This window comes from Archocentrus centrarchus, chromosome 12, assembly GCF_007364275.1.
Source record: "Archocentrus centrarchus isolate MPI-CPG fArcCen1 chromosome 12, fArcCen1, whole genome shotgun sequence".
NCBI classification, from domain to species: Eukaryota; Metazoa; Chordata; class Actinopteri; order Cichliformes; family Cichlidae; genus Archocentrus; species Archocentrus centrarchus.
Window position 1 is genome coordinate 9,734,301 of NC_044357.1, and position 20,901 is coordinate 9,755,201.

A 20,901-nucleotide genomic window follows, 5' to 3' on the forward strand; every position below is an offset into this window, starting at 1 on the left:
TACAGAGGGGTTCAAATTCAGACACCCTGAAAATAAAGGTAAAAAAAAAAAATTATATATATATATATATATATATATATATATATATACACACACACACACACAGCAGGCTATTACATTTTGCCAAAATTTTAGTGCGGCAATTCAAAACTGTACTCTGTAGTTTGTATGGCCCCCACATGATTGTATGCATGCCTGACGTCAGGACGTGCTCCTACTGAGACAACGCATGGTGTCCTGTGCGATGTCTTCCCAGAGCTGGACCAGAGGATCGCTAAGCTCCTGGACAGTCTGAGGTGCAACCTGGTGATGTCACATGGACTGAAACATAATGTCCCAGAGGTGTATTGGATTTAGATTGCTGAGCACGGGAGCCAGTCAGTGATATCAGTTACTTCATTCTCTGGGAGCTGCCAGCATACGCTTGTCACGAGGCCAGGCATTGTCACGCACCAGGAGGAATCCAGGACACATTGCATCAGTGTAGGATCTGACAATGGCCTGTGCATCCCTCCATGAATATGTCTCCCCAGACCATCATTGACCTACCACCAAACCACTCATGCCAACTGATGTTACAGGCAGCATGAGCCCTCAGGTTGCCCTCATGAAGTCTGTTTCTGATTGTTTGGCCAGAGATATTCACACCAGTTGCCTGCTGGAGGTCTTTTTGGACTGATAAGGCAGCAGATACCAGTCCTGCTGATGGATTAAGAACCTTCTACGGCACTGTCCAGGTGCTGATAGTGTTCCACTGTTTTTTTCTATCCAGATATGTTTTTTACTCCACCGACAGTGTGTTTGGCACTTTTGTCATGCTGAAAAATGAAACCATCGCCATTTACACTCCCCTTCAAAAGTATTGGAACAGTGAGACCAGTCCTTTTATTTTGGTTGTAGGCTGAAAACATTTGGGTTTGACATCAATAAATCAACATGAGAAAAAAGGATCAACATCTCAGCTTTTATTTCCAGACCTTTACATCTGGATCTGGTACAGTTCAGAAGATAGCACCTTTTCTCTGAAGCAAAAATATTGCAACAGGTGACTAACAGGTGTGTTTTGTTGCCAGGTGTGTCCTGTTAGATTGATTATTCAAACATTAAGTAGCACTGAATGTCTATGCTCAGTTTTGCCTGTGTGGACTGAGCATTATAATTAGAGGAGTAACAAAATGAAAAAGAGTTGTCTGTGGGTGAAAAACAAGCAACTGAAGCTGAGAAAAGAAAAAAAAATCCATTAGACCCACTGCACAAACATTGGCTACAGCGAGTACAACTATTTGGAATGTCCTGAAGAAGTTGTATATGGTGTAGTAAGTTACAGATGTTCAGGGGTGAAAGTAAGCCGGTACGGTCCAGTACTGCGTACCACTAAAAGATTATGCACCGGTACGCAGTACCTGGAAGAGGGGGGAGCAGCTGTCTGCTGTAAAGCCATCACGCTGCACTATGGGTCAGAACAGATTTGCTAGCAATAAGCAGTCTAAGACATGACTTAATCAGTTAATAGCTTTTTTTTTCCTCATTTCAAATAGTTTCTGAACTGTTCGTGTTATGCTGGAGCCTCAATTCTATAGCTTTTCTCCACTCAGAGCTTGAGGTTTTGGTCAAAAGCCAGCCTTTACTACGTTTTGCCTGTTAACTGGCCAGTCCATGGGACATATGGCAAGCTAGACTCTCCCATTTTGATTAACACTTCATTCGGCCAATGATGTAACTCGCCGTACCAAACTCGCATGAAAAAAAAGGTACGCGACACCCTCTGGTTCTTGTTGGCTCTGGAAAATCCATTTCTTAACATGAGTGGCCAAATGAGTTGTCAAAGTGGGAGGGTCTAGCCTGCCATATAAAAGGCACTATATGTCCCATCAATAACTCAACAGCTCACATGGCTCACAATCCATGACAAATGTCACCTTGACCTTTAGCACAAGTTGGGTCATGACCCATCAGCTGATCACTGAGTGCAATCCTGAAAAAAAAAATCCTCAAACTTTTATAAAACACAAATTTATTATTTCATTAATGTCAATATCTCTACACAGTATTTACCATATTTACACAGCAATGCAATCCACTTTCGTAGCCTCCTCTTCTTCGTCCTCTGCTGATTCCAGAGCGGCTGCAGGTCTCTTTCTAAGACGCCTTCAACCTAAAGAGAGACAGACAGACAGTCGCACAGAGAGACAGACAGAAACTCCCACTGCAGGTGCAGAAAGCCAAATATTTTTCCTTTTTTTAAATAACCTGTCCTGTCTGGCAGCTTTTGCAATCAGAATCATGATCTGAATGCATTGTTGTGCCAAACACATTTTCTTTTCCAAGATGAGCTCTAGAAACTCTATTAAGCTCCTCTTGTGTTTTTCTTCTATTTATTCATCACACACAGACACACACACACACACACACACACACACACACACACACACACACACACACACACACACAGGAGAAAGAACACAGAAGGGATCATCAGGCAAACATGGGCACAATTTTGAACTTCACAGTACTTTAAATTAAAATATTTTATCACTACAAAACATTAAAATGCTGATATCTGCACTGGACCCCAAAAAAGCCACTCTGTGTTAGTCTCTTTTTATCTTAGATATTTTAGATCAATCACACCAGTTTCACAGTCGTCTCATGTGACCCTAAAGTCTTTGCCCAGAAGGCGTTTGGCTTGTCCATGTGGGCAGCTGCAGATGTCACTCGAGCTTGAAGGTATTGATTATGGAGCAGGGGCTTCTTGAATAACTTGCAGTCATTTGAATTGATGATCTTGGAATCTGCAGTTGTTTAGAAATGGCTCAACAAGACCAATCTGTGTAGACGTACAGTTCTCTTTTTCAGATCTTCTGAGTTCCTTGAATTTTCCCATTGTTCTGAGTATTGGTCAATCCAATGAGCGCTGGCAAAAAAATTGTATTTATGCTGGCAAAGAGAAACTATCACTTGTAGTCGATCAATGAGAAGTTAATAGGCCTCAGCCATGTCAAGCTCAAAGGCACTGAGGACCACTTGTATAATTCTGTGTGTGGGTGGCAGTAATATTAATATATTAATAGTAATGAATTAATAAACATTAATATAAATACAAATATATTAATGTTATTAATGTAAACATATTTTCTTAAAATTATGATTATGACTTTGTAGCCTTACTTTTGGTCTCTTTCACAAACTCGCCGTAGGAGGCATCCTGCAGCAGGGCTCCAAAGAAGGAGTGGGGAACCAGAGGCCCAAGGAAATAAATTTTTATTTTTTCAGTTGCCCTGAAGAAAAACAGTGACAGAAGACAATTTGAAAACATGATTTAAAAAGATAAATACAAACACAAAACAGGAAAGTAAATTTTCATATTTGTGAGTCTGTTACAATTCCTTAGTAATTCACTGTAACACACAATAAACCAATTTATAAAATAAAGATGCTGAGAAAATATGCTGTTTATTGTGATGCCACACACGGCTGTCTTTGGGCTCAGTTTGGATGTGTTTGGTTGGCTTTAAGCTTTATGGGAGTTCATGTCATCAGGTTTGTTCTACACATGGTCAAACAAAGCTAGAAGCTGGCAGAGCGTTTGGCTTTATTTTCTATGAATTCAAAAATAAATGTTTAGATTAAGAAAAAACAAATATTTAAAAATTTTAATTTTAGCATTTCCATCTTCACTGCAAATTTTACATTTCCAGAACTCACACTTGGTGTCTTACCATTTTAGACATATAAAGCTTTGTGTAGCATTCACGTGTGTGAATTTCGTGCTTACAAACTAACCTAAACACAAATAAAGAAAACAAACATTTACAGTGCTGTACCTTATTTTTGGGGTTCTTTTTTAAAAAGATTTTTCTGCCTGCCCTGAAGACAAAATGAAAAATGTAATGGGTTGCAATTAGTTAGCCAAGATCAAAGGTCCAACAAGCCCTGCTGCAGTGCCAATAATTGCAACAACACAGGGATCTGATAATGTTACTAAAGCCTTGAAATAATGGGAGTTTTCTGTGAGCTTAAAACAGTGAGACCAGGTTCTGTTGAGTTTTCAATTTTTGCTAAGTAAAATCATCTAAAACCAAAACAATGAAGCAATCGATAATGAATGTTTGATAAGGATTTATCATGTGCACACTATTTTTAAATTTTAAATAATTTTGATTAAAATTATGATTTCATGGATGTGTAGCCTTACTGTTAATCCTCTCTGCATGGGTTCCATATCCGTAATCAATTTGTGCTGTAAATATAAACAATTGTGGGATTATTGGTCCCAGCATGAATGTTTTTCTTTTTGATGGCGCTGAAAAAAATCAGAAATAAAAGATAGATATAAGCACAAGAAAAAAAAATAAAAAAATCAGTAAACTTATTTGTGTGTGTGTGTGTGTGGGTGTGTGTGTGTGTGTACACTCACAGAGCAGCCAGCCCCACTGTAGAAATGCCCAACTCCTTTGTAGTAATATATATTTTTTTATTTTGCTCTTCCTGAAATTCCACTAGAACACACACACATAGAAGAAAGAACACAACTTTAAAGCCAAAGTGGAGCCAAAGATAATAATAATAATCCATCCATCCGCTTCCGCTCATCCTATTCAGGGTTGCGGGCAGACCAGGGCCTACCCAAGCTGTCATAGGGCGAGAGGCAGGGTACACCCTGAACAGGTCGCCAGCCTGTCGCAAGGCCAACACAGAGAGACAAACAATCTTTCACACTCACATTCATGCTCTCATTCACACTTATGGGCAATTTAGCGTAGCCAATTAACCTAACCCCAGTAAGTGCATGTCTTTGGAATGTGGGAGGAAATCGGAGAAACCCACGCAAGCACGGGGAGAACATGCAAACTCCACACAGAGAGAGGGTGAGGCCTGGGCCAAGGTGGAATCAAACCCAGACCTTCCAGATGTTAGTCTAACTGTGAGGCAGCAGTGCTAACTGTGCCACTGTGCTGCCCTCACACATTAAATAAAATATAAAATCATATTTTTCTTCAAAAATGACATCAGGAAAAATGATATTTCAAGCTGATGAAAATTTGCTAATTTTTCAGGTAAAAATCGTGATGTGAATTTTTGCGCTTCATATGCGGAAAAACGCTGCATAAACTGCGCAGTGTGTCCAGTTTATCAGCAAAGAGCACAGCTGCAAACACAGCAGTGGAGACCTGCTCTGATTTCCATCCCTGAAGCTGCAGGAACAAAGGTGCCGCCGTTTGCGAACTTTTACTGCAATAAACCCTATATTGGATGTGAAGCACAATATAAAGCTTTGTGCAGCATTCACATGCTTTGTCAATTTGGCGGTTACAAACTAACCAAAACACAACAAAAGAAAACAAACCTTTACAGTGCTGTACCTTATTTTTGTGATGTTTTCTGGTCTTCTTTTTCTATATTTTCTGCCTGCCCTGAAGACAAAATGAAAAATGTAATGGGTTACAATTAGTTAGCTGAGATCAGTGGTCCTACTGCAGTGCCATTAATTGCAACAACACAGGGATCTGAATGTTACTAAAGCCTTGAAATAATGGGAGTTTTCTGTGAACTTAAAACAGTCAGACCATGTTCTGTTGAGTTTTCAATTTTTGCTAAATAAAAGCATCTAAAACCAAAGCAATGAAGCAATCAATGAATGTCTGATAAGGATTTATAATGTGCACACTATTTTTAAATTTTAAATATTTTTGATTAAAATTATGATGTCATGGGTGTGTAGCCTTACTGTTAATTCCTTCAGCGAGGCTGCCGTATCCATAGTCTACTTGTGCTGCAAACAGGAAACTTCTTTGTGTGTGTGTCTGTACACTCACAGAGCAGCCAGCGCCATGGCTGAAATACCCACCAGGGCTCCAGTGTATTTTAACTCCTCCCTGCAGGCTCCTTTGTAAAAACATATTTTTTCTTTTTTGTGTTCTTCCTGAAATTCCACCAGAACACACACAAAGAAGAAAGAACACAACTTTAAAGCCACAGTTGAGCCAAACATAATAATAATAATTATTATTATTAAAGCCGCAAGCGACGATGTGCAGCTTTCACACGTTTTGTGAATTTGGCAGTTACTAACTAACCTGAGAGTCCACTCAGTTCTTTGTGGCACACATAACAGGCAGGAGACCAGCACACCCCACTTACAATCACTGCACATATTTGGCTCAATAATATCTTGGCTGCACTCAGACAGCCAAAAAAAATCCTCATCCTAACTGATGTTTCTCATCTGAGGGTGACAGTTTGGATCTTCTTCCAGACTTGGATAGAGCAGTGACAAAACCAAATAACTGACATACAATCATTTGAACTGATGATCTTGGAATCTGCAGTTGTTTGGAAATGGCTCAAAAAGACCAATCTGTGTAAATGTGCAGTTTTCCTTTTCAGATCTTCACTGAGTTCCTTGGATTGTCCCATTGTTCTGAGTATTGGTCAGACCAATGAGCGCTATCAAACTAATGCAGGGAAAGGAAAAAAGAAACTACCAGTTGTAGTCAATGAAAAGTTAACAGGCCTCGACCTTGTCAAATTAAAAGGTACTGAGGACCGCTTGTATAATTCTGACTCTGTGTGGATGAGAAACTCATGAACCCAGTTCTAGTTTCAGTTAATACAGATGTATGTTTGCCATGACTTTCATGCCTGTGATGGCCGTATGTAAACTTCTGACCACACCTGTAAGTGTATCAATAAACACTTCCTACTTTAATTATGATCTCAATGCACATTTTCCTATTGGGTTTATGCTCTCAAGTGTTAGTATCCAGTCTAATTATAATAATGTTTATTTTATAAAGCATCCTGCGACCTATTGGCCAGTCATTGGAAGTTGTTTGTGTTATTTTATTTGTTATGTGAATTCACAGGATCCGCATTAGTCAATTCTAGCAGTAGTGATGGTGGATCTGAGGATTTAATGTCATTTTCTGTTACTGATTTGTTAAATACAAACTTCTCTAGTTCAAAAGTCAAATGCATGATGTCCAGCTGAGTGGATATGTTTGTAACTCCATAAAAATAGGGTCATAAACAAAAATTCAATTGCATTGTTTGTTTGTTTTTCATCCTAAAGAAAAGCCCCTAGGAAAAAAAAAATCTCGATTGAGGTTCTCAATTCATGCATGAAAGGGTTAAAGATTTGGATGATTTTATGTGCAATGACCCAGGTACTAAGGAACCTGCCCATCACTGCATTTACTGGTACTTTAAGGTTTATCTGTGAACATAATGCAATTCAGACAAAATAAGCTGCATACAAACTTACTTCTGCATTATTATGCAGTATAAATTAAAATACTGCATGGATATATTCAATTTTTTTTAGCCCTTTCACTTTACAGGGTGACCTTTATCTCAACAGCAGAGGTCAGAGGTGATGTGTGAGTGGGTGCACTTTCACTCACCTCCATGTGAAACAAGGATTCTTCATGTTTGGATTTTGAAGTGTTCAGGCCCTTTGTTCTGTGAATCAAAACATGGAGTTTTGCTGTCAACACAAATACTGCACTCTGAGTTTGTAAATCAACCTGCTTCATCAGTACTGACTGACTTCAGCTTTAGCCTGAAGCTAACTCAAGCATCATTCAGTGCTTTTGTGAGGCTCCAAAAGGTCGGCATGCATTTAAGAGCCCACACTGAGTGTACCAGTGAGCCACTGAACAGGCAGATGTTTTAGCTGATTGGAACATTACCTGTCTCAAACATGTCACTCTCCAAACACTGAATCTTAGAGATAACAAATAGAGCCTATTGTCTTTGCCCATAATTTTCCAAGTCTTAAAAAGTTGAAATAAAAAACTTTTCATTTTATGGTCATTTTCATTTTTTGTAAAAGCTTTTATATCTTATGAGGAAATTCATGGTTTGCCGGGTGGGCGATAACAGGGGAATTAAGAGATAGATTGATACAGTTAAAGGTTGTTATATTCATGTATCTGGATCAAATGCTACGTGCGCATGGACAGTAGTGATATGTTTCTACCTGCAAATATTGAATATGAGTCTTTTTTTTCAGTTCAGCTGACATATGACCTAAAAAAGCATTAAATAGAGTTTGCCCTGAGAGAATCCAATGGTAGCCATAATCACTAATGCTCAGCTACTTGACCTGCTGGTTTTATAGCATGCGGTATGCAACGACGCCACAACCACTGCAAAGAATATATTGTCGCTATGAAAGTATATAATTACAGCGTAATAATTATTCTGAAAACCAGAAAAACTCATGTTCATGACCTACCTTAAATTATTCATCAGAGGAAACCATGTCCCAAAAAAGCTCTCGCTCTTCCCGCCGAACAGAGCCAGAATGTCCGGTGCGGCTTTTATAAAGGGCGGTGGGAGACCCCGTGTCCTTGCCTGATTGGTCAGTCTTGGACAGCCTGATGTTAGCGGGCTTCCCTGATTGGAAGGGTTGGAAGCCACTATGTGTCCCTGAGCAGGGTTGAAAAAGAACTGCTAATTAGCGCTTATTAACAGACTAATAAAATACTAGAAACTCTGATTACAGTCAGCTCCTTTAAAAGCTTTTTAATAACATTGCTTTCTTCTCTTTGCTTCATAAGCTTTCGCTAACTTCTTCCTGTGCTTTAGTTTGTATCTGTGTGAGTTGATGTAGTGAGACATTTTCTCTGAAGTGTTCACAATAAAATGTGAAAGCAGCAGGAACGAAACCAAAGATTAACTGAACTCAGGCTCAGAGCTGTACTACAAAATTGAACACACCTGCTCCCTATGCACACCTGAAACCTAGTAACACTAACAAGTCACATGACATTTTGGAAGGGAAATGACAAGCAGTGCTCAATTTGGACATTTACCGGTATAGTCTCTTAGGGGTGTACTCACTTTTGTGATACACTGTACATACCTACACGTGTGTCCATGGTTAAAGCTTAAAGGTGCATTATCACCACCTTCTGGACCAATGAGAGGAGACTGAAGGAGGATCAATATGTTTCTGATACCAGGGACAGTTCTTCTGATAGAAACTGCTGGGACTGTGTGAGGTCCTGAGGTGGAGAGCTGCATTATTGCAAGCTGAAATCTGTGTGGAAGAGCTGACATTATTTACAGTGCGGTCCATGTGTTAGTGAAGGTACTGTTACTGTGCCATGTACGTAAACATGTTTTACTTTATTTAATTTTTTTTAGCACATTGCAACATTCAGACATGAATCTAACACACTAACACAGTTTATTAATAGCTGCATTTTGACAGACATTTCACTTTGGTTTGTTACAAATTCAATCAAGAGAAGTCACTCGCTGTGTGTGTGCACTGCTGAGAAAAAGCTCAGTTGTGATCATTTCTGGGGTTTGTTTGTTTCATGAAAATCCCAGTATTACTGAGGCATGATAATCCTTGCCTCTGCCATCAATGACTTCCTCTTCTTGATGTCCAGAGTCATCCTACAGACTACCAACTGATGCTGCCTGGCTGCATTCTCTCTCCAGTCTTTTTCAGATCACACCTTCTCCAAGATGTAGTCCACCTGTGTGCACCTTCATCCACTCTTTTACATCACCCTACATTCCTCCTCTTCTAGTCATTTCCACCCTTTTTGCAAAAGCCACTATGTCTCCTTCTGGATTCCTCTCCTTAACACCATACCTACACAACACCTCCTCATCACCTCTGTCCCTTCACCTGCATGTCCACTGAAGTCTGTTCCAATCACCATTCTCTACCACTTCATCCAACTTACTCCACAATTCCTCTCTCTCTCTTCTGACATCCAGCCTGTGGGGCATACACACTCATAACATTCAACATTACCCCTTTGATTTCCAGCTTCAAAGTCCTGATCCTGGCTGACACTCTCTTCACCTCCACAACACTGTTCACATACTCTTCCTTCCTGTACATCACATAGCTGCACCTGTGTGACTGCACCCTTAATCTACAGAGAGCTGCCAATCTTACAAAGAAGCTAAAGAAAGAGCCCTGGGTAATTCTTCCAGTCTGATAGGCATGTGCAGCAGACAAACTGTCAAAAAAAAATAAATACAAATGAACCAAGAAATGCAAACAGTGAAATGGTGATAATGTAAACTCTCTTTTACTGGTTGCAAAATGAATGGAAACATTCAGATCAATGTGATGCAAAGCATCTGGATTGTGGTATCCAGAGGCAGAGGCGACATATGCGGCTGCATAGGGTCCCCTGACCACCAGGGGGCCCCCAAGCTCATCCACATTTGTCATGAAACTTTTTTGGTTTGTTTTAATTTTTTACAAATGTCAATTTCCTAAAAGAAAGAAGAGACTATTCGAACTGTCCAGATTTGTACATTTGTAATAACACTAATTTAATGACAAGGCTACACTCTAATATTTCTGTCTCAGACTGATGCTGAAAAGCTAATTCATGCATTTATTACTTCTAGGCTGGACTATTTTAATTCATTATTATCAGGCTGTCCTAAAAGCTCCCTGGAAAGCATTCAGCTGATCCAAAATGCTGCAGCTAGAGTACTGACAGTAACTAGAAAGAGAGAGCAGATTTCTCCCATACTGGCTTCTCTTCATTGGCTCATAGTACCGTATCACCCCCAATAGAGCACTTTGCTCTCAGACTGCTGGCTTACTTGTGGTTCCTAGGATACTTAAGAGTAGAATGGGAGGCAGAGCCTTCAGCTTTCAGGCCCCTCTTCTGTGGAACCAGCTCCCAGCTTGGATTCAGGAGACAGACACCCTCTTTATTTTTAAGGATGACTGTTTGGTTTTCTCTGTAATTATTGTGGGGTCTTGTTGTGAGTTGGCGCTGTATAAATAAAACTGAATTGAAAAATTAAATTGAAAAGGCTGAAACAGTAATGCATCCTAAAAAAATTAATAATCAACTTTAACCCTTCAGCATTAATAACGGTTAAGTTCAGGGGACAATGAAATGGTATGAAGGGGGCCCCAAATCAAATCTTGCTTAGGACCCCTTCAAGGCATGGGCCAGCTCTGGTGGTATCACACTTATCCAAACAAGTAAGCTAGTGAGGAGTAATGCTTTGTAACGGTAAAGCTGCAGACCGGTGGACAAAGCTTTACTCGGGGACAGCTGTCATCTGGCTCCAAGAAAAGGGTAGCTCAGAAGAAAGCAGGGCAAGAGAAGTTATATAAACAGCTGACATTGCTCGGTTCTTTACAAACCAACTGTAACCAAGTCTCACTGAACATTTCATGAATAACAAAGATTTGGTAATCCACAGAGAACAAATGCACCATTGTCAAATCTGATAGTAAACACGCTAATGTCGAACTGCAAAGACCTCTGCGTCCACCTCGTTCCTGTCTCATCACAAACCCTGAAGTTCACTAACAAGCTGGATGGAGAACTTCATGAAAGCTTAGGGGGAACAAAAAAAACACAAGCATGGAGTCATTTCTCATGAAGTGTGTTAGTTTTCAGTTTGTTGATAAAGTTCACTATTGAAAAATCATGCCTCCATTCATTTCCTTTGAAAGGGAAACATGGGTGTCTATGCTGGTTTAAAGGTGTATTGATAGAATGTCAATACACCTTTCATCAGTGAGATTTTATTGCAGCCTTTGTAAGAAACACAGCTGTCCTCACCTTGCATAGTTTTCATTTCACTGTAACTGTACAGTCTCTGATGTTACTCTGTGTGTCTGTTTGGAGGAGCTCAAACACAGACAGCAGATGCATCAAGATAATAAATTATAATAAAACATTAAATATGATCTTCACAGATCCAGTAGAGTCAAAGTTAATCAGTGCAAGAGCTTTTCCTATTTTAGTCATGGGCTATCTGACTCTGTAACTGCTGCTGTTCGCTGTGTTTGCCATTGTGTGGTCTACAGAGACCTCTAGTGGACGTTTTGAGACATCGCTTGCGTTGAGTGGTTGACTGTCCCAGGAGAAGGTGATGTTATCGTTGTAGTTACTGACAAATTGCACTAATTATAGAATTGTTTGTCACACACACTCACTTTGAGTGATGAGTAGGAGCAGAGCAGAGCCGGCTTGAGGCATAGGCGACATGTGCGGCTGCATAGACCCCCTGACCACCAGGGGCCCCCAAGCTCACCCATAATTTGTCATAAAACACAACTTAAAATATCATTTCAAAATGAACCCTTCTGATTCTTGTTAAAGTCACCATGAACAAATTTAATGTCTGCAGCAGGTTTTTTTTTTGTTTTTGGTGGGGGGGTGGAATAAAACATTTTAAGACCTCATTTTTCTTGAATTTAAGATCAGACTTTTTAATAGGTCATAAGAGTGGAGAATAGCCAAATCTCCTCCTCTGATCAACTCAACATGTGCCTCTGAACAGTTAATCACACTGACATGTTTCCATTTGTCCCTTTGCTGTTTACTCTGAAATACAGGAAGTGAAATCATGGCTTAACCTACTTGTTTGAGCCTCCTGGCCCTGCACATTGGAGGATCTGCAGTGCAAGCGGTCTCCAGCTACAGATACTTGGGTGTATACCTAAGTAATGACCTCACCTGGGGCAACAACACTTCCAGCACCTCTACTTCCTCAGGAGACTGAGGCGTGCTGGACAGAAGATCAGCCCACACCTCATTCTAGATGTGTGGTGGAGAGCTTCCCGGGCTCCTGTATCACTGTGTGACATGAAGCTGCTCTGCAGAGGGTGGTGAAGGCTGCACAGAGGCCACAGCTATTACATGGGCAACACTGGGAGTCACTCAGTATTTTAATTTTATTACTGCATAATAATGCTGCAGTAGGTTCGTCTGTCAGGTTCTTTTGTTTGAATTATGTTACAAATCTGAAACCTTAATGTATGGGTAAATATGCAATGATGAGCAGATTGCAGTGACCCAGGTACTTATGAATCTGCTCATTCATTAACTTTAGCATTTTTAACGAAGCCATGAAAAAGTCACCTTCATGATGTTGTTTGAGTTACAAACTCTCAAATTAGATCAGAGTGAGAATTTGTTCACTTTGCCTGTTTTTTCTGCCTGTAAAAATAAGAGCACGACAGCGTTCATTACACAATGGAAAACAAGCTTACTTTAAAGCTCTGAAACTGCTCACGCTTGCCTTGCACTTTATTGTATGAATGTTCTGTAAAACTAAAAGTGTTAAGTTAGCTTACTGTATTGGCCACAGACTGTATATAAGACCATGGACATAACTACATTGATCTTACACATTAGTCTGTGGACTCCTGCTTTTAACCCTCCAGCTGAACCAGCTTGTTCTTTTTTATGTATGCATGGACAGGTCAGCAGGCCACCACAGGGTAAGTGGAACTCTGTAACAGTTTGATCAGTTACAGTCCAGCACTCAGAGTCCGTAACTGGAACACTTTGGTTCTCAGTGCCTACATTCAATGTCAGCATGTTTGTCAAAGTCCAACAAAATCTTCTGGACTGCCTTAAATGTGTACCTGCAGTTGTCTGGATGTTCAGTGCTGAGAGTGTAGAGCAAACACCACACCAAAATCTACAGCCGTCCCCCGAAGACATCTGCACCCTCCAAAACAGCAGCAACTCGGACTGATCCAGGGACTGTCTGCTCCTCCAGCAGGTCCTCCATCATCGCTCTGATACAGGACTCCACAGGAGCACTCCTTTATGAAGACAACGATGTAAAGGTGGTTAATTGTTCAACAGTGTGAGACACATTTCAGAGAATATCACTGAAGGAGAAGCTAAACATAAAACACCACGAGCAAAATTAACAGAAATAATTACTTAATAATACTTAATAATAATTAATATTCAGTCACCCATCCAAATCATCAAATTCAGGTGTTCCAATCACTTCCAAAGGGCACAGGTGAATAAAATCAAGCACCTAGGCATGCAGACTGCTTCTGCAAACATTTGTGAAAGAATGGGTCGCCCTCAGGAGCTCCGTGAATTCCAGCATGGTACCATGATAGGATGTCACCTGTGCAACAAGTCCAGTTGTGAAATTCCACAGTCAGCTGTTAGTAGTAGTATAACAAAGTAGAAGCGATTGGGAATGACAGCAACTTAGCCACAAGGTGGTAGACCATGTAAAATGACAGAGGGGGTCAGTGGATGCTGAGGTGCAGAGTGTGCAGAGGTCTGCAGAGTCAATAGCTACAGACCTCCAAACTTCATGTGGCCTTCAGATTAGCTCAAGAACAGTGTGTGGAGAGCTTCATGTAATGGGTTTCCATGACCGAGCAGCTGAATCCAAGCCAAAACATTTGATGCAGTGGTGTGAAGCACACCACCACTGACTCTAGAGCAGGGCATACGTGTTCTCTGGAGTGATGAATCGTGCTTCTGATGGGTGAGTCTGGGTTTGGTTAGTTCCAGTAAAAGAAACTCTTAATGCTTCAGCATACCAAGACATTTTGGACAATTTCTGTCCCAACATGACTGCGCACCAGTGCACAAAGCAAGGTCCACAAAGACATGGATGAGAGAGTTTGGTGTGGAAGAACTTGACTGGCACAGAGTCCTGACCTCAACCTGATAGAACACCATTGGGATGACTTGGGATGACGAGCCAGACCTTCTTGTCCAACATCAGTGTCTGACCTCACAAATGTGCATTTGGAAAAATGGTCAAAAATTCCCATAAATACACTCCTGAACTTTGTGGAAAGCCTTCCCAGAAGAGTTGAAGCTGCTATAGCTGTGAAGGGTAGGCCAACATATGGATTAAGAATTTGATGTCACTCAAGTTCATATGTGTGTGACGGTAGACAAGCGAATACTTTTGGCAGTATAGTGTATGTCCATGTAGCGTGATAATCACTTTGACCTTCAGATCAATCTATTGACCTTGAAGGAGAGGTCAGAGGTCAAACGTGGCACACAAATCTTTATAGGGTGCTTCCTATATGTTATAAGAATCATAGTTTCTAAGTTATATATTGTCATTTTTCAACCAATAAATAATTAAGTTGATCTTGAAGATCTTGGTGGATGTAAGCCAAATTTTAACAGATTGTTATGATGACCCCACGCTGCACCCCTACAAAGTTTGACCAGAAATCAAAACTTTTTCAGCTATCGTGTTTACAGACAGAAAGAATGACATGCATTCAAACTCCACCAGAAACACAACCTCTTTTTCAGAGGTTTTGACATAAAATGTGTTTGCTAGCTAATGTAGAATTGCTGTATTTCCCATGGAGAGAGGAAAACATGTTAATATGCAGAGGTGGCAAAAGTACTGACATTCTGTACTTCAGTAGAAGTACAAGTACTTATGTTAAAAAATACTTTAGTAAAAGTCGAAGTACTGGTTCAACTTCTCTACTTAAGTAAAAGTAAAAAAGTACAGGCTCTGAAATGTACTCAAAGTAAGAAAGTAAAAGTAGTTCTTTGGAGGACGTTTCTACCTGCTATTTTTGTGTAAAACTAACCGAACCTCGTTATATATTATTGTAATAATATAAAATAAAATTACATGAGAATGCAAACATTATTCCAATCTAAATTTTAATCCTAATGAATGCACTCAGCTTGAATCTGTTATGTAGGACACAAAATGTGAAAGGGAATTTAAACACAGCTCTGTTCTCTGTGTCCTCCACAGTAGAGGGTGACTGTGCCTCCACCTAAACACCAACATGAGGATACTCAGGGGTTACAGTGGGATTCAGAAGCTGGAGGAACCCTAAGATCAGCTGTAGTGGCTCTGCATGGGGAGAAGAATCACAGCTTTCTATTGTGAGCTGCAGTAAATGATGTTGGTGTGCACGCTGTGATCAGCTGACCTGCTGCTGCTGCTGCTGCTCTGAGGTTTACTGCTCTGTGTGGATGAACTGAACTCACAAAGATGTAACCCAGTATTTCACAGCTATCTGAGCTGATCTCCATCCCCTACACTGACAGCATACAGGCTGTAGAAATGTTGGATTCAGTGAATGAATCTCAGCATCAGCAGCTTTGATTCAAACTCATCTCTGCTGCACTGATGTAACCTGTAACTCTGACCATGAACACAAAGTGCACCAACACAGAGCTTTACTGTAAATACAGTACAACAAGCTAACCTATTTATTACACACTAAACTGCAGTATTTTCATAGAATCTTTGAATTACACAAAGTCAGCATACTTCAGTTTGTTTTCCAGTCCTTACCTTTAAATCTAACCTCTCTTCTTCCTCTCCTGTCCTCTTTCTCCATCTCTGAGTGAACTTCTCTCTCTTTGCTCTCCCTGAAATACAGCAGCTCTTCTTTTAGCTAGCAGACACACTGTGTAACAAACTGCACACACTTTGTGTGTTTGCTGATATTAGTTGAGCATTTAGAAACGTTGCATTTACCTGCCACATGTTACTCCCCTCATGCTCGCTCCTCTTCAGTAGCGCTAGCTAAGCTGTTTATGTGCCGCAGCGCAACTTACGGACTCGGTCCGGCCCGATTATAGCGCTATAAATGATACATTAATTATATGGGTTTGCGTATTTAATCCCTTTGTACGAGATAAGCCCCGATGATGGAGGATACGCCAGTACGATTGTCTCTTATGTGTTATTATTCCTCCGTTTAGGCTCAGATCGTTTGATGTTTGACGGCGCACTGACCGGAAATGCAAACTTCTTCTGACGTGTTAAAAAGTAACGAGTCTGTTTGAAAATGTAAGAAGTAGAAAGTACAGATACTCATGTAAAAATGTAGGGAGTAAAAGTAAAAAGTAGTCAGAAAAATAAATACTTAAGTAAAGTACAGATACCTGAAAAATCTACTTAAGTGCAGTAACGAAGTATTTGTACTTCGTTACTTCCCACCTCTGTTAATATGTGACACTTCCAGACATGGAGAAAGATTAAAGTGTAATGTAAGGGATTTCTTAGGTCCATAGGAGATTCAGCAGTTCTGGTAATAGTGGGCGTGTTAGTGGGAGGTGTGTCACAGGAAAGTTAATTAAATATATAAAACAATGGTAATAATAATGTACAGTAAGTAGGTGGCAGCGTTTATCAGTGTTTCATTTCATGAACTACTTTAGGATGACATGTGAATAACCTTTCTACGCCAGAATTTAGTTCCAATTTTCAGGAGTTTCTTAGTGCTAAACTGCTTGCAAATATGGAGCAGAAGCAATGGCACGATAATGTACGGCAGGTGGCGCTGTTTACCACACAGCGCAATGACTGAATACGTCTATTCACACTGAATTGTCAGTTATTTGTTTATAGATCAAACTTCAAATCGGGTACAACAGAGATTCTGGTAGAGCTTAGCAGCATAAATGAATTTTACTGATTTATAACTAAGAATTAGAGTGCTGACCTTGTCACACAATGACCTTTCATTCTGGCAGTTTGTGGACACCTTTGACAGCAAAACAGGTCAAGGGCAATAAAGTAAAGCATGTCTTTTTTTCTACTAAAGTGCTATTATAATGATGAAGAGGGGATAGAAGAGTGAATATAATACATGCTCAGTTCATCACATTCTTTAAAATCACATGTTTGTTGCTCATGAAAGCTATGATACCAAAGGATTTTGGTATCATAAGGCCGAGCAAAAGAGGAAAAAAATTAGTAATGCTTGGTTATTTTGTCCCATTGGGTGTCCCTCTGTGATTTTAATATTTGACCAGTGAACATGAAGCAGCCTTATCATCAGCTTTGTCAGCCACAATAAGTAATTTCAGGATTTTGAAAACTGTTTGCCTAAGTCATACCAATCAGAATGGAGTTAGGGTTACTTATCATCACTGATGGCGGTTTAGGCCTCACAAGTTTAACTGTAGCCGTAAACTGATTTTTTTTTTAATTAAAACTTGGTCTCTATGGCCTATTCATTCCCCTTGATTCAAAGCAATTAAGCAAACTCTAAATATTCTGACACTGATAGTTGTGCTATAGGCCACGCCCAGGTCACATTTCTGTGTCTGCAGGTTCTGGCTAAGGGAGTAAACAAGGAACATTCCCTGAATAAGGAGTTTTGAAATCATCCCTGCTATCTTGCTGTAATGGTGCCTTCAGGTGCACTGATAGATCTCACAGTTCCATCAACAGAGGACTTTTACAAGGAATTTCTTAAGCAGAGGGGAAAATGGTGAAAAGACAAAATATAGAGCTTCATGAGCGCACCAGGGCCAGGTCTGGATGTACTCAACAGCCGCACAGTGTTGTCATACAATATTTTAATTTACAAAGGAAACAGAACTAATTAATAAATAAATTACAAGTTATTCTTTTTATTTATCATTTTCTGATCTAGTTACCTGTTCATCTCTTAACAATAACACTAACAACACTTTGATATTGTGAAAGTGAAACTTTTAAACCATATCTGAGCTGAACAGAACGCCTAAGAAACCAGTTACACAAAGTTTTCCAGTCATGTCATAATGAAGACAAGAATCAAAGGGAGGTTATACAAGCATGGTCCCCTTTTTTTATTTACAAGCTTTCTGTGTGATGTTGCTGGTTTTCATGTTTAGTTTATTACCCCAGTATGTGCAACATGACAAAAGAGTTTTCACTACTACCTTTTTGTATGAAACCTCGACAATCCCTGATATGAATCATTTCCATGTTTTTTTGACTGATTTGGGTACAGAGACAAAAGATGACTACAACAGTGCGTGAAACCACAAAGTGAGGCCTTCTCTATCCCTTTAAGGGTCAGAATTTATTACAAAAGGTGCTCTTTTTACACCAGTGCATAAAGAAGCTCATTTATTGGGTTTAACTTTTCTAACCACAATTAAAGATCACATTTATCAGTACTTCAGCAACCTTAGACTGAAACAACTGGATCATTTTGAAAACAATCCTTCCAGTGCAGTTTTAGCACAGGGAAGAAGATTGGTCCTAAAATATGCAGAAGCAGATTACAGTACACTTTTTCAGTTTAGAGTTTAGACATGGTTCACTTATGAAAATTGTCTAAGTAAACTGGAAAACATTAGCTTAGAGAATGGCACAGCCACTGCTGAACTGCTCACCAGTGCAGAAGTTCATATATATGTGGCTGTGGCTGTTTCTGGGTACAGGTCCTCTTCTGCTTCTCTTGCCTGTGGTGTGCTGCAAGGTTCTGTTTTAGAGCCCTTATTGTTTTTGTTATATTTGCTCCCTTTACAGCCTATCCTGAGCACCTTTGAGTGCAAGAGCTGTATATCTCTTTTAAGCTTGAACATGTTTCTAATTTACAGATGCTGATTAGGTGCGTAGATTTTATCAAAAGTTGGATGGCTGATAACTTTCTCCAACTTACTGAAGAAAAAACTGAAGTCCTTTGTGCTTCTGACAGATTTGTGCCTAGGATAATTGATACTCTTGGTCCCCTTGCCACATTTACTAAATCTTCCATTAGGAACCTTGGTGTAATCTTTAAACTCTGCAATGTTCATGTCAAATTTCTGATTCACTCTTGCTTTTACCATTTAAGGAATATTGCTACATTAAGATCCATTGTGTCATGCTCTGAACATGAGATTGTTATTTGTGCATTTATTTCATCACTGGATTACTACAACACATTGTTTGCTTGTCCAAGCAAAAATCAGCTTGTTGGTACAAAAGTTCTATTGTATATCTGTCACATTGCATTATCTTTGGCAATTTAAAATTGGTTCTTGTCTGTTATGTTTAGACACAACATTGGTTCATCTCATGAGTTAAGTGCCTTTTTATGTTCAAATTAGTCATAGATCGGTTTTAATTGGTCAAGGACTGGACTGAAAATGAGTGAAAAAGCAACCAATGTCCAAAGAAAAACTGAAAAACCTTCAGAAGGCCTGGAGAACTATTATTAAAGACCACTTAAAAAAATTAAGTAAGTCTGGCTCCTTGGAGGCAAAATATAAAGAAATAAGGGGTGACTTAAGACTTGCACAGTACTGCATACCTATGAAATTTGCAACACATCATTAACAGTCTCCGGATGATTGGGCATAAAGATGATCCACGAGGCTGGGTCATTTGAAATTAAGTACAGATGGGAAGAGGTGACCACTCCAAAAGACTGTTTTGACAAGTAACTCAATAACTTTAGCAAAAGCCTGGTTAATATCCTCAGGTGTGGTGCATACTTTATCTTTATCACTATAAGATTCAGCCAATCAAGAGATGCTACCTAGTGGCGTGGAGTGGCATGACGCTACATAACACAACACTACCTGATTGCGATTAGGTCCTGATTATGGACCTGGTTATCTGAGTAGCATTACTACAAAGATATTGTGACATATTTTCTAGAAATGTCTTTACAAAACTTAAGAAACCAAAGGGGACACACAAGTAATACAGACTGGTTGTTCCTGTTTAAGGCGTGGCTTACTGCACAGTGATTCTGGTTTCCATGTTTATCACACCAGTGCATCTGTGATAGGACAGACAGAAGTATTCCACTACTAGCTTCAAACCGCCACAATTCTGGATATGAATCATGTCTCAAAGGTTCTATACGACTTGCCTGGTTATAAGTAGTGATAAAACCAGGAAGTGGGCAGTGCTCTGTCCCCTAAAGGGTCAGAATTTACTAATATTGATTGAATTTCTGTCTTTACACCAGGACCTGAAGAGGTTCCTTTATTGAATCTGACCTTTCTAATGAGTTCAAAATCATCAGTGAAATAAACACTACTTCATGCTTTTTAGGACAGGAACAGTAAGTCCTTGGTCCTAAAACAACCAGAAGCAGATCATAGTAGAACTAATCAATTTGCTGTTTAGACATGGTATGGTTATAGATAATGTGTAAATTGACTGAAAAACATCCTCTAGCTAACAAAATTTTTGAAACTATATCGCTGATTATTTACATGCTGATAGTTATAAGTTTTTGCTTATATATAATATATATTCTTAAACTTCTTAAAGGTCCTCTTCCCTCTTCTCCAAACAGGTTTTAACAGGAGCTACGTGCTCAGGTGCTTTGTGAACATTCCTAGCTTTAAGAGAAAGCATTTCTGAGAATCAGACTGGGCGCCACTTTTTAGGAAGCCCTAAAGG

The 20,901-nt window shown here is 39.7% G+C and overlaps 2 long non-coding RNA genes across 2 annotated transcripts; both read right to left on the reverse strand.

The window, feature by feature from the left end:
• Positions 1-3,168: 3,168 nt before the first annotated feature.
• Positions 3,169-4,721, reverse strand: LOC115789628 (uncharacterized). Its single transcript, XR_004020709.1, has 4 exons — positions 4,418-4,721; positions 4,196-4,303; positions 3,825-3,867; positions 3,169-3,278 (listed from the first exon to the last, which is right to left on the reverse strand). It is a non-coding gene; the product is annotated as an uncharacterized LOC115789628 (long non-coding RNA).
• Positions 4,722-5,062: 341 nt separating this feature from the next.
• Positions 5,063-8,414, reverse strand: LOC115789643 (uncharacterized). Its single transcript, XR_004020712.1, has 4 exons — positions 8,240-8,414; positions 7,404-7,461; positions 5,729-5,923; positions 5,063-5,414 (listed from the first exon to the last, which is right to left on the reverse strand). It is a non-coding gene; the product is annotated as an uncharacterized LOC115789643 (long non-coding RNA).
• Between the last annotated feature and the right edge of the window lie 12,487 nt (positions 8,415-20,901).